The sequence below is a fragment of the Parasteatoda tepidariorum genome, chromosome 10 (genome assembly GCF_982258835.1).
Source record: "Parasteatoda tepidariorum strain Cologne lab strain chromosome 10, Ptep-v5.0, whole genome shotgun sequence".
In the NCBI taxonomy this organism is placed as follows: domain Eukaryota; kingdom Metazoa; phylum Arthropoda; class Arachnida; order Araneae; family Theridiidae; genus Parasteatoda; species Parasteatoda tepidariorum.
In genome coordinates, this window is record NC_141764.1 from 48,221,022 (window position 1) to 48,237,800 (window position 16,779).

At 27.1% G+C, this 16,779-nt stretch overlaps 1 protein-coding gene across 3 annotated transcripts in view; it reads right to left on the minus strand.

The window, feature by feature from the left end:
• The window catches only part of LOC107451426 (uncharacterized), a 67,251-nt gene that overhangs the window by 15,534 nt on the left and 34,938 nt on the right, over positions 1-16,779 (minus strand). The window contains exon 3 of one of the 3 annotated variants that reach the window (XR_006225273.3): positions 8,099-8,174. The exons of 1 other annotated variant lie outside the window; for it this stretch is intronic. The gene's annotated coding sequence lies outside the window, so the exon portion shown is untranslated. Of the gene's footprint in view, positions 1-8,098; positions 8,189-16,779 lie in introns of all 3 variants that reach the window. One more of the 3 variants, XR_015429839.1, reaches the window with a different exon arrangement.

Genomic DNA, 16,779 nt, shown 5'->3' on the forward strand with positions numbered 1-16,779 from the left:
TTTTACAATGAATTGTAGACAAACAAAAATATTAACAATAATTGCGATTACAAATTATGTTATAATAACAAATTAAGTTATATTACAGTATGTAACATTATGTACTTTGTAAATAGTCGGAAATTTTAAATTAAATTATTTTGCTTTGTTTCCAGATTTTACGCTCAACAAAAACTACGAAAGCAATCAAAAATAAGGTACTTTCCATGAATTTTTCTAGGAATCTAAATTATTTCGACGAAAAGAAGCTGTACAAATATTTAAATGAACATTGATTTCTAACAGTTAAGTAGTTTTTCGTAATTAATTTTAAATTAAATTATTTTGCTTTGTTTCCAGATTTTACGCTCAACAAAAACTACGAAAGCAATCAAAAATAAGGTACTTTTCATGAATTTTTCTAGGAATCTAAATTATTTCGACGAAAAGAAGCTGTACAAATATTTAAATGAACATTGATTTCTAACAGTTAAGTAGTTTTTCGTAAAAGAAAAATAAATAAATAAATAATTGAAATTAAAAAAAAGAGAGAGCGAGAAAACGTAGTATATATATAGTATATATATACTACGTATATATATACTACGCATAGTATACTATATATATTAAAATAAAGGAGCATATGTTACATTCAATACTGAAATGTAAACGTTTGAAAATATAAAATGAAAGTGTAAACAATTCAAAATTGGTTTTTAAAAACAATGCAGATCATGAAAATTTAAGTTTAAAAAAATTAGATTAATCTTTGCCGAAAAGGAAATTGTAATTTAGTTATTAAAAAGAGAAAGAAAAGAAACTTACAGAAAAAGATAATATTCATATAAGTTATTCATATAAGTTATTAACACAAATGCTACTTTTCTCTATTGTACTTATATAATATTAGAAAATATTCTAGAATGTGCATGCTGTAGAATTATGCAGAAATATTGAAAACAATTTTTTAAAATTTTACTGCGAATGAAAATTTTTTTCTTAGTTGATGAAAAACCGAAGCCCGAAAATGCGTACTGTTTAGTTATGCAAAAAATTGATTAATAAATACAACATAAAACCAAAAAAGAATTAAATAAAACCGTTTTATTGAAAATTTTATTGTGTATTTAAATCTTATTTTTCCTTGATGAAAAGCCGAAGCCTAAAAATGCATACTGTTTAATTATGCAAAAATTTAATAAAAAATTAAGTCCAAAAATAATTAAATCAAACCGTTTTATAGAAAATTTTATTGTGAATTAAAAGCCGATTTTTCCTTGATCAAAAGGCGAAGCCCAAAAGTATGCTGAATTATATAAAAAAATTAATAAAAAAATAAAAAATGAAATTTAGAAAACAAATAAAACCGATTTTTTTAAACTTTTTATTGTGAATTGAAAGTCGATTTCTCCTTATTGAAAAACCAAAGCCTTAAAGTACATTCTGTTAAAAAATTAAAATTAAAAAAATAAATAAATAAAACCGATTTTTGTTGAAAATTTTATTTTGAATTGTAAGTTCATTTCTCCTTGTTGAAAAACCGAAATGCAAAAGTGCATACTGTTCAATTGATCCAAAAAAAAAAAAAAAAAAAATATGAAAAAAAAAAAAAATTTAAAAAAAATTAAATAAACAAATTTGTTAAAAATTTTATTGTGAATTGAAAATTGATTCCTTCTTGATGAAAAACCGAAGTGCAAAAGTGCATACTGTTCAATTAAACAAAAAATAAATAAATAATGAAAATAAAATTTAAAAAAAAAAAAATTAAATAAACAGATTTGTTGAAAATTTTATTGTGAATTGAAAATTGATTCCTTCTTGATGAAAAATCGATATCCAAAACAGATATGGATAGTAAGGTTCAAGGGAGAAATCGATTCCAACTTGATGAAAAACCGAAGTGCAAAAGTGCATACTGTTGAATTAAGCAAAAAATAAATAAATAATAAAAATAAAATTTAAAAAAATAAAAAATAAACAGGTTTGTTGAAAATTTTTATTGTGAATTGAAAATCGATTCCTTTTTGATGAAAAATCGATATCCAAAACAGATATGGATAGTAAGGTTCAAGGGAGAAAAAAAAAGAAGGGGGAAAAAATGACAAATTGTTTTTGAATTATTTCTTAGCTGAGTCGGAGTTCCCTCAGATGTTTCCTATGGAAATATATTTTTATTTTGTTTTGTTGATGGAGAGGGTAGGTCTTTCAATTCCAATAAAAAAATAAAGAGAAAAAACTTCCAATCCATATACTACACCCATCCGATCGATCTATCGTATGGGTTTTCAGCCGCGCCTATCCTCTATCACGACTCACGCAATTTCGATTTAAACGAGTTTTCGTAGAAGATACAAGTATATTAAAAAGACTTGATGCCGCCCGAACCGCATTATTTTAAGGGTTCCCTGAAATTGTATAGCCACATTAGAGTTGCTTAGTGAGTATTAAACTAAGAGGAAGACATCAATCGCTTCGAAAAACTACGCTGTAATAGCTTTAATGGAATTGGATTGCATTTCTTTTGTTTATTTTAAAAGTAATTGAGATATTTATTTTGTTCTAAGGCTACTGAAAAAAATTACCTGATACACTATTAGAGTGAAATAGAATAAGTAATAAAAACACGAAGTATTACTTCTAAAAATCATTATTCAAAATTTCATTATTAAATCACTGTTTATGATATATTATTACGGAAGATTAGATTTAATTGTCACAAAGAGAAGTCCTCGCAAATCTTATGTAACAATCACAGATTGTACTAATAACCCTACTAATAAGAAATAAGAATTTGTGAAAGTATATATATATATATATATATATATATATATATATATATATATATATATATATAAATGCATCCCATTTGTATATATATATATATATATATATATATATATATATATATATATATATATATATATATATATATATATATATATATATATATATATATATATATATATATATATATATATATATATATATATATATATATATATATATATATATATATATATATATATATATATATATATATATATATATATATATATATATAAATGCATCCCATTTGTAATTTTTTTTTGATAGTGAAATATATTTTAGTAAACAAAAATGTATTACCCGATTCTAAAAAAATATGATATAATTTTAATGAAAGGAATTTTTCAACTTATTCAAAATTACCATCAAAACCATACGTGTATTATTTATTTATTTTTTAACTATTCATTTTTTAATTATTTATTTTTTGATTATTTATTTTTGTATATCAAATACAATGATGTTATACGTTTCATTCAGTTTAATATAAATTTATTTCCTGGGTAATAATTATTTCATTGTTGTATTTATTTACCGATTAATTAAATTTATAATTCTCATCGAAAGCATGTGGAAATAATTACTTTACTTCACACTTTAAAATTGATTATGAACTTAACACGAAATATGTAATAAATTATGAAAAAAAATACTTTTTTTTTTAAAACTTTATTTCAAATCAGTCAATCAAAATTTTTAAGAATAATTATAGCAGTAGAGTTAACGTCAACTCTATTTTAAAACATTAATAAAAAAAAAACGGCTTTGGTAATAACTATAAAAATATTTGCAGTTTCGGCTTGTTTATAAGTCCAAAATTACGAAAGGCTTTTAACTGATAGTTGTGAGGGACAAAGATTTTGCTGTCATTCTGATAGCAGCGATATGATGTGCACACTTAAGATAAAAACTTCAGTTTAGACAGCTCCAGATAATATTAACATCATATATTTGAAGAATTTTACAATATTAATAAGGATTAAAAACCGATAATGCAAAAGATTGATTTTATTATTATAAAAATAGTATCAACGAATGGGAAATATATTAATCACTGCTATGTTTCATACAAAAGCAAAACTATCAAAATATATTAAAATATTAATTCCTTAAAAAGTTATCACTACATCTCCGTGGATATCAATTTATCCGCATGAAATTATAATCCCAAGATAAGATTTTAAAAATTAAAATATAGACAGTCAACGAACTATTATTTCTCATACAGAAAAACAACAGACATCCCAACATTTGTTGCCAGTAGTTGATTGATATCAAATTAAGTCTTTAAAAAGTTACTATTATTTTAATGTGGATATCAACTTATTCGTATGAAATTATAATTCCTAGATAAAATCTCAATATCTAGAAATAGACAGTCGACGGACTATTATTTCCAATACGGAAAAAAATACATTCCATTCTTGCTAAAAGTTAATCGATATCAAATTAAGTCCTTAAAAAGTTACCACTACATTTATGTAGATATCAATTTATCCATGTGAAATTATAATCCCAAGATAAGATCTTAAAATCCTTTCAAAATCTAGACATAGATGGTCAACGGAGAGCTGTTCCCTATGCGGAAAAACAACAAAGATATTCCAAAATTTCTTGTTAGAAGTTGATCGATATCAAATTAAGTCCTTAAAAAGTTACCACTACATTTATGTAGATATCAGTTTATCCATGTGAAATTATAATCCCAAGATAAGATCTTAAAATCCATTCAAAATCTAGACATAGATATTTAACGGACTGCTGTTCCCCATACGAAAAAGCAACTAAGACATACCAAAATTTCTTGCTAGAAGTTGATCGATATCAAATTAAGTCCTTAAAAAGTTACCACTACATTTATGTGGATATCAATTTATCCATGTGAAATTATAATCCCAAGATAAGATCTTAAAATCCGTTCAAAATCTAGACATAGATAGTCAACGGACTGCTGTTCCCCATGCGGAAAAACAACAAAGATATCCAAAAATATCTTTAAATACCCTAAAAATTCTTATAAGAAGTTGATCGATATTAAATTAAGTCCTTAGATAGTTATCACTACATCTTTGTGGATATCAACTTATCCGTATGAAATTATAATCTCAAGATAAGATCTCAAAATCCAATCAAAATCTAGACTTAGACAGTCAACGGACTACTGTTCCCCATACGGAAAAACAACACATACAGAGCATCGGAATCTGGAAAAGCACCAACAATTCGGTACGCATGCAGGTTTCTAGTGAATCGAGTCTTTGTTTCCCATCATGCAACCCCGACAGCAGTCAAGGCTACCCATATACACCTGCCAGGTACACACCACTCCCCATATCCCCATTAGTAACCTTGTGTGCCGATCCTCTGAACTTAAAAGAGGAAATAGGTATGGTATCGCGGTGCGTGTGAGAATTCGGATCTATTCCCTTGTGTCGTTAAATCTGATGTATCTTTTGCTGGGGGGAATTTTTTTTATTTATCACACCATTTCAAAGACGTTCAAGAAGCTGGTTGATGAACCTTTTTGTTCGATATTAACTTATCAGAAACATAATAATGCTCAGATATTATATTTATTGAATATTTGCAGACATTATGATGAATTCGTATTCCTCTCAGAAGAAACGAAATTATTCACTCACGGTAAAGATATCATGTACATGGAGCAACTACGAATTATAAAAATATAAATAATTTGTCAAATTGTATTTATTTGCACACTATTATTTATTCAATTTTTAAATAAAGTTATTTAATATTTGTACACATTTTAATTAATTTGTATTCAAATTACAAAAAAAGTTTGAATAGAATTGCTGTTTTTTTATGTTTAGATAAATTTTTATAAAATAATAAATAAGTTGTCAAATTATTGACCACAATTTATAATTATAGTTATTTAACATTTGTACACGTTTTAATTATTTCTATTCATCTTACCAAAAGAGTATAAACAAAATTATTTTAATGTTAAATAAGACTAACTGTCATAAAACAATAAATGATTCTTCGAATTATTGCTCATTATTCATAATTTATTTATTTAGTATTTGTACATATTGGAATTAATTTATAATCATCTCAAGGTGTGAAAGATAAACAGAATTATTTATTTAAAGACAATCAATCACAAAAATAAATTAAAATAGTTAAAATTAAGTAACTCAGATATATTGTGTTTTTCAGTTTTTGATATTTTTACCTAAGTCACGAGTATTAGTATGAACATTCTTTTATAATATATTGAATTCGTGTAATTTGAAAGGGAAAAAAAATTAATTACATTATCAACAAATAGATTTTCAGTCAATATATACTTTAACAAACACTATTAATGCACTTTATTTCAACTTATTAATCTTGTACGTTGTACTAATTTTTAATGATTTTAGAAAAAATTTAAATTACATTGTAGTTAACAAATGATGAAAAGAATGTCGTAATATATCTGAAAACTCCTTGCGTGATATGGTATATGTAATAAAAAAAAAGGAAGAGGGGAAAAACGATAGCCGATGACAAAATATAGAACAAACCAACAAAATATAGAACACTAACAGACACGTGATGATGTTTTCAAAAATCGTCTGATATTCAATAAAAGCAAACGATAACTGAAAGGGTATCTCATCATATGAAATGGAAAGTGTGAAGGGCAAAAGAGGTATCATTACAAAGTGAGTGTGTGTCATGAGGGCAACAGCGGTATTTTAATTGAGGATTTTGCCACTTCCCTGCCTTTCCATTTAGAATCGGCCATCTGTGACAGAGGATTTGCCGTAAAAAGGAAATGATTCGAATACCAACGTCACTAAGGGCATCCGCAATTTTCACTAGAACGTGTCTTTTTTTTATTGTTTGTTTTAGATGCGAAGAAAAAAGAAAATATATTAGACCCAAAACTTTTTCCAAGTCCGAAGTGATTTGGTTTTATCGAAAGGGATATTGATCGTGTCTTATTAAATCGGGTCGCGTCGTTCTTTTGCAACTCGTTAAATCTCACAGATTTCTGTCTCTCAAAAACATGAATTCTAAGTGTTATTATAATTTCAATTTCTAAGAATCCGAAGAAAAATATAAACAGCATAGCTCTATAGATAATAAAAAGATTATTTGATATTGTCGCCTAACCGTTTCGAACGTTCTTGCTGGACAGAAGAAATAACAGTGCTTTTAAAAAAAAAAACTAAAAAAATATTTAGATATTTTTTAGCTATCATAAACATTAAATTTATAAAAGTTATAATGGTATTTACCTGTAGAGAGTTTAACTATTAACTATCAGTCATTTAATGATATTTCCCTTTCATTTATTTTCCATCTCTTTTTAATAATATTCTCTGTTATTATTACTGTTTTGATTTTAATTATTATTCAAACTAAAGTACTTAAAACTAAAATAGTTTTTCCTTTATTATATTTCAAAGTAATAATACGATATAACTTTATTATGCAACATTTTAATACAAAAATATGTAGTTAACGTTTTATAATTATTAAACGGTAAAATAGTTACATTGTCTTTTATTATAAATTTTAGGTAAAAGTATTCAAACAATGTATGTATTTAAAATAATGAATACAAAATAACAATTAAAAATTATAAAGAAGTATTAAGAGTTAACTTTTCGTTAATGTTGCTAAATGATTTATTAAGAAAATATTTAAAATAGTTTTATAAGTAGCTAAGAATCAAATAAGAATCTAATTCTAGTAATAAAGCCGAAATACATGGTTTAATATTTATAAACTATTAATAATAAAGTAAAAATTTTTAAACCATTTACTTAGTAATTTTTCCGCTTATATGGTAACTGTATACCGGAAATTTAGGTTAATAAAAATTTTAATTCTTATTACCACACATTAAGTAAATAATACAAAAAGTAAATTTAATCGAATGAATAGTCTTTATACCACATGCTCTAAGAAATCATGATAAAATTACCAAATTTTACTTTATTTACTATATTTTATCACAGATTTTAATGCTATATTAAATTGTTAATTAACCAAAATCATTAACATAGCGCTTTGGTAAAAAACTAACGTGCTTTTCGGTGTCTATATAGAGCCAGAAACACGGTAAACCTAACCATATTTTAGTAGTTTTGACCATACTTCTTTTCTCAGAGTATTCACTTGAAAAACAATTCAGGCTTTTTCACAAGAATTATATAGAAATTCACAATTTAAGTTACATAAGCAAGTATTTAAATAAACAATTAAAAAAATTTTAATGTTGAATGGTTTCAAGATACAAAAGAAAGGAAAATATTCATAAAATTACCTCGAATTTTTATTTGATGAGCGTCTTCTTAATATTTTTCAATCGGGAAATGTTTATTACAAAGTGGGCCCTCTTCCTGAAATCAGAAAACTTTTGATACTGTTAAAAGCTTCAATTATAAAATGCAAATTAAAAATTATTTGATATTATTTCAAACGTATTTATAATTCAAATAATTTTATTTTAATGTTCATAAACTTTGTATCGGCTTTTCATAACACAGAAAATTATTAAAGATTTAAAGAAATTATTTTTTTTAAAAAACTATTTTCGTTCCTAAGTAACCAGAACTGGGCATATTTTTGGTAAGTAATTATCACTATAATTTTTTTTTTCCTTTGTAACAGAAATTATATTTTTATATACTGCTGTCTTATACTTTCTTTTTAAATTATTGCTGCTTCTGATAATATAGATTATTACTAAAATTACCTTATAAAATAAATTAAGTACTTAGTGGGTTTTAAGCATATTAGCTACGTTTACATCATTGTCACCACTTTACTTTTAATATTTTTGCTAGATAGCGTAAGCATATAAAACGTAATGATGTATGTGTATGTATAGCATAGCTTCAAATATATCTCATAGGACTAGTTTACCTTGAGATACTTTTAAATTTCGAATATAGCAACATTTTAAACTATTTTAAGAGCTGTAAGTTTGAGTCATATGAGTAGGCATGTCACAATTCGATTAAACAAGTGAGGCTATCAAACAAGTGAGCTTAATCAGTGTAATTTTTTAAGATTTTTTAGTGAAAAAACTTTAAAAATTATTCTGCTACGTTAGAAAAAAAAAACGGTTTTAAAGCTTTTATATAATACTTGTTCTTCTTCTTTTAGCATTTAAGATTCCAATTTTCTTCACCTCGGTGGCAAGTGTTTGGTTTAGCAGTTAGCACTCTAGGTTTAGGTTAGGTTAGGTTAAGGTTAGGTTAGCACTCTAGGTTTAGGTTAGGTTAGGTTAAGGTTAGGTTTCTAGGCTAGGTTTAGCAGTTAGCGAATAAAAAATAAGTTTGTGAAAATGATACGAAAGATTTGTATGGAAAACTTCTTGAACCCCGAGATAGTAAATAATTTTTTTAACTAACCACCCCATCCTTGTTAATACGACCAAAGTATTCATGAATAAAAAGTAAAAACTAAGTTTCCCAAATTAACTCCAAGATAAATTATAAACTCGGTCAAATTAAATAATAAATAAACAGTTAAAATCCAAATTGGTCATTATAGAAACTGATGCAGGAAAAAGAACTTCAACGTTTCAATTCTAAATAAGGTAAGAGAAATACATGCACGATATCAAAAAATGTGCATAAGCCTATTATAAAGTCACGCAACAATACGACACAGAATATATTTTTCGTGCAATTTATTCTATGCTTCCTTCTTTTGTGTTTATGAAACTAATTATTTCGTTGCGTGAGTTTATTTAAATATGAAAGGGAGTCAACACTTCTAGACGGTGCAGCAAAAAATGAAAATAAACTATTTAAAAAAATCCTTTTATAATAGTTACGTAAAAAAAATCCAAAGAACTAATTTATAACTAGAACTAATTTGTAACTAGAAATATTTGTAACTATTTTATAACTAGAATTACTGGATTTAAAAGCGCCCAAATATTTTTTTTAATAAAAAGTTGGAAAAATAAAGGCTTGCATTATTAGATTAGGAGAAATAGCTCTTGTCAACTTCTAAAATTTCTACTAATTTTTCTCAGAAATATAAGTAATATAATTATACAATAAGTATTTTGAATAGGTATGCTGAGAAAAAAAGTATGGTCAAAACTTCAAGAATATGGTAAAATTCATTGTGTTTCTGGCTCTATGGGAACACCAAAAACTCGGTAATTTTTACCGAAACGTTTGGTAATGATTTTGGTAAAATTAAAATAAAATATGGTTTTAAAATATGCAGTAAAAATTTGCAATTTAAATCCTATCATGGTAATTTCATTATGATACCTAAGAGCATGGCATAAAAACTTATTTATTTGGTTAAATTTACTTTTCAGTTACGTAATTTTTTTCTAAATGTAAGGTAATAAGAACTATAATTTTGAAAAACAGAATTTCCGGTAGACTGTTATCATATGAACGGAAAAATTACCTAATGAATGGTTTAAATAACGTATAATTTGGTTTAGTAAACCGGATATTATTATTTTTTTTTTAAGCATACAGTACGGCATTTTTACCAGAATTTTTTACTCCGTGCAGTTGAATATTAACAGTTGCCGAGTTTTATATTTTTAAGGTTTAATTCTATCTTTATTTGAATTGATAATCCTGCTCTTGGCAAACAGCCGACGTTTACCGAAGCGCTTTGGTAATAATTTTGGAAAATTTATCGATAAAATATGGTTTTATAATAAGTGAAAAAATTTGGTGAATGTGTTAAAATTTGATCATTTTATTACGATGTCGTACAGCATGAATAGAAACCATTTATTCGGCTGAAATTACTTTTTAGTTTTGTATTTTTACTAAATGTGTGGTAATAAAAATATAATTTTGAAAACCAGAATTTCCGGTAAACCATTACCATATGAACGAAAGAAATCACCACATGACTGGTTTAAATACCCTATATTTTGATTTTTTAATACTAGAATTATATATAATATATTAATACATATATATATTTTAACCAGAAAAGTCATTACCACCAAAAATTTTTTTACCCCGTGTATGGATTTGATTACAAATTCGTTATGGACCGGCTGTTCTATGCAGACGATAATCAACAATTTCATTTCACTCCCTTGATTGAAATACGAAAATAAGCGAGAAATTAAAAGTGTCAACAAATTCAACAAACCTCGGTGCTTATAAAAATAAGTAAAAAAAATAACGAAGACCCCGTGCACTTTTAAAATCAGAAACTTTTCCTGACGAGGTTTTTCCTGTTTTCATTCCTAAAGGTCTCCTGGAGACAAAGAAACCCACTCTTCCAGTACTTGGATTCAACCCAGAGACCTTCTAAGCTCGCTAAATTTATTTCGGCCAATGTCAGCAGGCAAGAACCACGACAATCGTAAACTCAACGAGCCGAGAGAGGAAAACGATACCTCAGCAATTTTTTTCCTCTTTTTCTGTACCTGTCGACAAGTGGTTCATGTTGGCTCAGCTTTCATTCCTGATTGACGTCTGTTTGTTCGAAATTCGATATTGGAGCACCCTTCACACGTTCATCTCTGGATCTGCCTACCTAATAGGAAGATAAAGGTGCATCGACGTTCCTTTTTCTGCTCTCGAAATTTACGTGATTTGTTCATAACAACAATAATGACACAAGGGTATAGTAAAAATGATATTGGTCACTAAAGAGTAATTGAAATCTTTGGTATTCATTTTATATAGGGTGTTTTCTAATTGCGATCCTTAAAATTTATTTTTACGATCTTAGTCAATGATAAAGTGACCTTGTAATTTTGAACCATACCCAGAAGACGAGGGAACTTCTGGATCAAGCACTGGGAAACTAGCCCTCGCGGAATTTTTTTTAATAGAACTAACCCACATTTGCTTTACTTAGAGAGGAAAACAACGAAAACCTCCACGGTTTCTCCGACAGCACGAAATCAATGATGGTAGACGGATCGTGATTTGAATCCATGATCCGTCAACCACTGAGGATATTTTACGTCAGCACTTCGGTCGGTACGAGCCGAGAGCAGAGATCGTTCAACCAGACATCGCTGGGATGGATTTGAACCCGGGTCACCTCATTGAGAGGCAAACGCTGTATCCTCTGAGCAACAGCGTCTCAATAGGGATGTTTGTAAAATATATGGATTGGACAGCAGTGAATACACGCGAGTTAACCCTCTGAAAACTCACAATTTTAATTCTTTGACTAAAAATAACATAACATTTATTGTGTAACCGAACAAAAAAAATCTTATCACTCTTGTCATGAATAAGCTAAAGGTAGCAAAAATTTACCCAGTTTTCTTTTTGGAATTATTTTCCGAATTGTCTTAAAGGGTTAAACACATTGAGAACCAAGCAAAATTACGACAGTTTCAACAAAACCGACTCAACAATACACTTAGTATCGGACACTGAATCAAGAAGTAAAGAGTCATAGTTTTTGAATCGGTAAGATTTAACTTGATTAAAAAGAATAAAAATAAAAAATATACTTTTATTATCAAAAAATATAATTTTATTATTATAAAAAAAAATTTATTATAATAAAAAATATATTTTTATTCTATCTTGGCTACTGAGGTTTTTCCTAATTTTGTTTCTCACTTTTATTATCACCTTAACTAGTTTTTCCCCACAAATACTAGAAGAAAAAAATTCTTATTTTAAATAAACGTTACTTACTTCCTGTATTTTGCAATTAGCATGAAAATGAGACATTTATAAAAACTATTTATTTCACAGAACGCGTTTACGTATGCAAAGCTGTATCTACTTTTACAATAAAATTAGATCAATATAATAAAAAAAATAATGAAATAGTCAAAATAGAATGAACCCATGAACTTTAAATTACAAGCCGATACAATGTAGGTTTTCCCGGTATGGAAGAAAATAAAGAAAAATCGATTTAATTTGCATGAAAAACAAGGTGTATTTGACGTCATTATGTTAATTTATGCTCGATGTCCGAAAAATCGCATATTGATGAGAAACAAGGAAACGGAAATGTGAATTGGCGAAAAAATATTTTCACATTCGGTCTTTTCTATCACGCGCGAGGTGAAGATCAGAATATTATAATGGTATAATAAATATCTGTATAAACCGGTACTTTGAAGAGAAATGGGTAATTCACGTCTTTTTCTTCGAGAGTGAGGAATGTGAATTTCGTGGAATGCATTAAAACATTCTAGATGAATTGAAATGTCGCCCAGCTAGGTATTGTTTTCGTTTATTTTGTTCGGTGACCATAGAGAAGCTGCCAAGCGATATTCGCATAATATTTTTTTTAATAATTTCTACCTTAAATAATGATTGAAAAATAACAACGCATAGCTCCGCTGCAATTTTTGATAATGTAATGTATTAATTCACAGTAAGAGGAAAAGAAATTCGTTTCACTTCAAGACTACAATACACGTATTTTTTTTTCTTCTTTGAAACACACGTAGTTCGCAGTGAAACAAAACAATTAAAAAGAATACATGTTACATTAATTGCAATACAGAAAAATCTCCACACACTCGCACGGAGAAAAAAAATTCTGGTAAAATTACCGTACTGTATAATAATGACATTTACAATTTAAAAAATATATAAATAAAACGAAATTCTGATAATAAAAACCAAAATACATATAAGGTTTTTAAACCATTTATTTGGTAATTTTTCCGTTCATATGGTAACGGTTTTATTGAAAAGTATGGTTGCCAAAATTACCACATAGTATTTAGAAATTTTATTACCACATATTTAGAAAAAATTACAAAATTGAAAAGTAAATTTCACTGATTAAATAATTTTTATGCCATGCTCTAAGAAATCAAAATAACATTACCAAATTTTGCCACATTTACTAAATTTTATCACCTGTTATAATAACGCAACATTTTAACGATTAATTTTTCCAAAATTATTATCAAAGCGCTTCGGTAAAAATTACCGAGCTTTCTAGTGTTCCCATAGAACACTAGAAACACGGTAAATTTAACCACATTCTGGTAGTTTTGACCGCATGTCTTTTTCAGTGAAGTTGCACTTCTCTATTACTAGAGATGACGCATTTTTGAAACCTGACTTAGGCCCAAGAAACAAAAAAACCTTTTTTTTCCACCACCTACCTCATAACTATTCTATATTTTTTTTATTTATACAAAAATTGTTTCATTACTATTACATAAAATTACCGTATTTGTAATTCATAAAAGCTGTTACTTTACTATTCTATACTAAGGAAAATTTTTAGCTTATTTATGACTTTATTAAATATATTTTCTCCAACATAGTTTAATATAAAATTCAATTTCAAGTAATTTGTGGCCCGCGAACTAAAATATATTAGTTGTTATTTTTTGAGGACAGTTTTCGCAAAAAATCTATATGGGTTTAAAATACTTTTCTGTCGTTTATAAAAAACCTAATTTCTTCGTTTCTGTGAAATTTAACATACCAATGGTGCAAAAAAATTTATTTCTCAGGTTTTGCATAAAAGAAAATATTTATTCAAGAAAATATTTATTATTATTTGTAATTCAATACTTTTTGTTTAGTAAAACTAGATAAAAATCTGACAGTAATATTTGATGTTCCTTCAAACATTAAAGAGTCCTATATAAAATTTTGATAAGGTTGCATTTGGCCCGCATTTGGTGCCAATGCAATTTTGCAATGCCAATTTTGCATTGACTGGTGTTTTTAATTGCGGCCCCCGGACTCATGTAAGTTGGAAACCCCTGGTATATACGATGGTTTCTGAATTTACACAGAAAAAAAGAATTTAAAAAAATGGCGTAGAAACTAGTATTTAACTTTATTCAATTGCCCCAGATAACTAGGTATAGTAAACTGATGGTAAATAAAAGGTTTTTTACACATAAAAAAAATTAAAATTTCAACTTAAAACTAGTGTATTATGTTTTGTTTTAGCTCCTTGCACTTATTAATGAAATAAAAAAAATTGGTCAAATTTTTTTCAAAAAAAATTAGTAAGTGTAGTGGTAAATAGAAGAAAAAGACATTATTTCACACTTAAAAAATAAAAATTACAATATGCATAACATAAAAAAAAAAAATTATTAAAAAAGCAATTGTAAAAACTACGCCAAAGTATAAACACACACGCCTCATTAACTACTCTTACACATACGAACAAAGTTAACAAAGGGCTGATAAAATATTATTCCACTCAAATCAGATAAGATAAAGCAAAAAAGCTGTTAAGGAAACCTTACAATAGAAAATACCGTATCAGATTATTTAAAAAAAATAATAATAAATCGATCATTCATCTTTAACTACTACTGAATTTTCAGTATTATAGGGGATAAACACGAAAATATGTTGTTAAACAGCATTATTTTCAGCTTAACATTTCCTCAGGTGGGAATTTTTTTTTCCTGTCAAAAACGAGGCATAGATTATACTAAATGTTCAAAGCTGGAACAGACAGCTAAATTAAGTATTTAACTTGCAAATTTATAGAGCATAGAAAAGCTTTGTAACAAGTTGACTTTCCGAATCGCTGAGCATTTCTTAAACTGTGATTTATGGCAAAAATAAATAAATAAATAAACATTTTAAAACATGTTGAAAATGTATGCTCTGAGGGAAAAATAAAAAAATTTGAAGAAAAAAAAAGAAGAAAAAAAAAGATACGAAAAAAATTATTAAACATATTTCGTAAGCATAAGCTGCTATAACTAATGCTGCAATTTAATATCTGCTGTTGAAAAATAATCCGGTTTAATTTTTATGAAAATGATTAACATTTTCTTTTGCAAAAACTTTGATTCTTATTTTAAGCCGAGGAGAAAAGTATGGCCGAAACTACCCGAATATGGTTAAATTTACCGTGTTTCTGACTCTTGGGAACACCAAAAAGTTCGATAATTTTCACCGAAGCGCTTTGGTAATGATTTTAGTTCAACTCAAAATAAAATATAATGTTATAATGTGTGGTAAACATTAGTTAATGTGGCAAAATTCGACAATTTTATACTGATTTTCTAGAGAAGTGTTTCAAAAGTGTGGTACGCGTACCCCCAGGGGAACAGTTTAGCGGGGGTATGCATTCCTATGCGAAATATCTTGCAGCAAACGAAAATTTAAAAAAAATTTATTAAAAAACAAATCTAGGCATGAAAATTTACGATTACGTATTCTTCAATTGGCTATTTTTTGAAGAGTTAACAGTTAATAATTAGTGGTGTCAGCTAGTGGTGATTTTTAAATTTTGTGCAATTTTTTTATAGTAAAAAGTACATTCATTTTTTATTAAAAATTTAGAAAGGGTACACAAAAGTCATAAGTTTGGGAAACACTGTTCTAGAGCATGGCATAAAAACCCTTTATTCGGTTAAAGTTACATTTCAGTTTTGTATTTTTTACTAAATGTGTGGAAATAAGAACTATTATTTTGAAAACCAGAATTTTCAGTACACCAGTTACAGAAAAATTACATAATTAATGGTTTATAAATACCATATATTTTAGTTTTATTCCAGACTCATGTTTATTTATTTATTTATTTTTAACCAGAAATGTGATATTATCAATATGATAATTTTATAAAAATTCTTTTCTCCGTTAAATCAAATGAGAATGACTAATGTTATTAATACATGTATGTCCATGACATACCTAACTGCCTTTAATAGATATTTAATAATTATTCTATCGGGTATTAGAAAGAATTTACACAAAATCGAATAAAGTTGTTTAGAATAATTAAGTAAACAGCTCAAAAATTAAAAAAAAGTGCTCGTTATACTGGCATTATGAAAATGTTCATTTAATGTACTTTATTGCTGTTGTATTAATAGTATAGTTGTTTCTAATGCCACTCGTCAATACCAACAAGCCTGCTTGGTGAAACCAAATTTAAGGCAGAGGGTGCCTTCTTCTTTTTTAGTGGTGCCATCTATGGCCAATACAACTTCAGCCACACACACGTCACAGCCCGGTCATAGGGCGGGCAACCAGTCATACATCTATTCATACATTCACAGATCGTAATTTT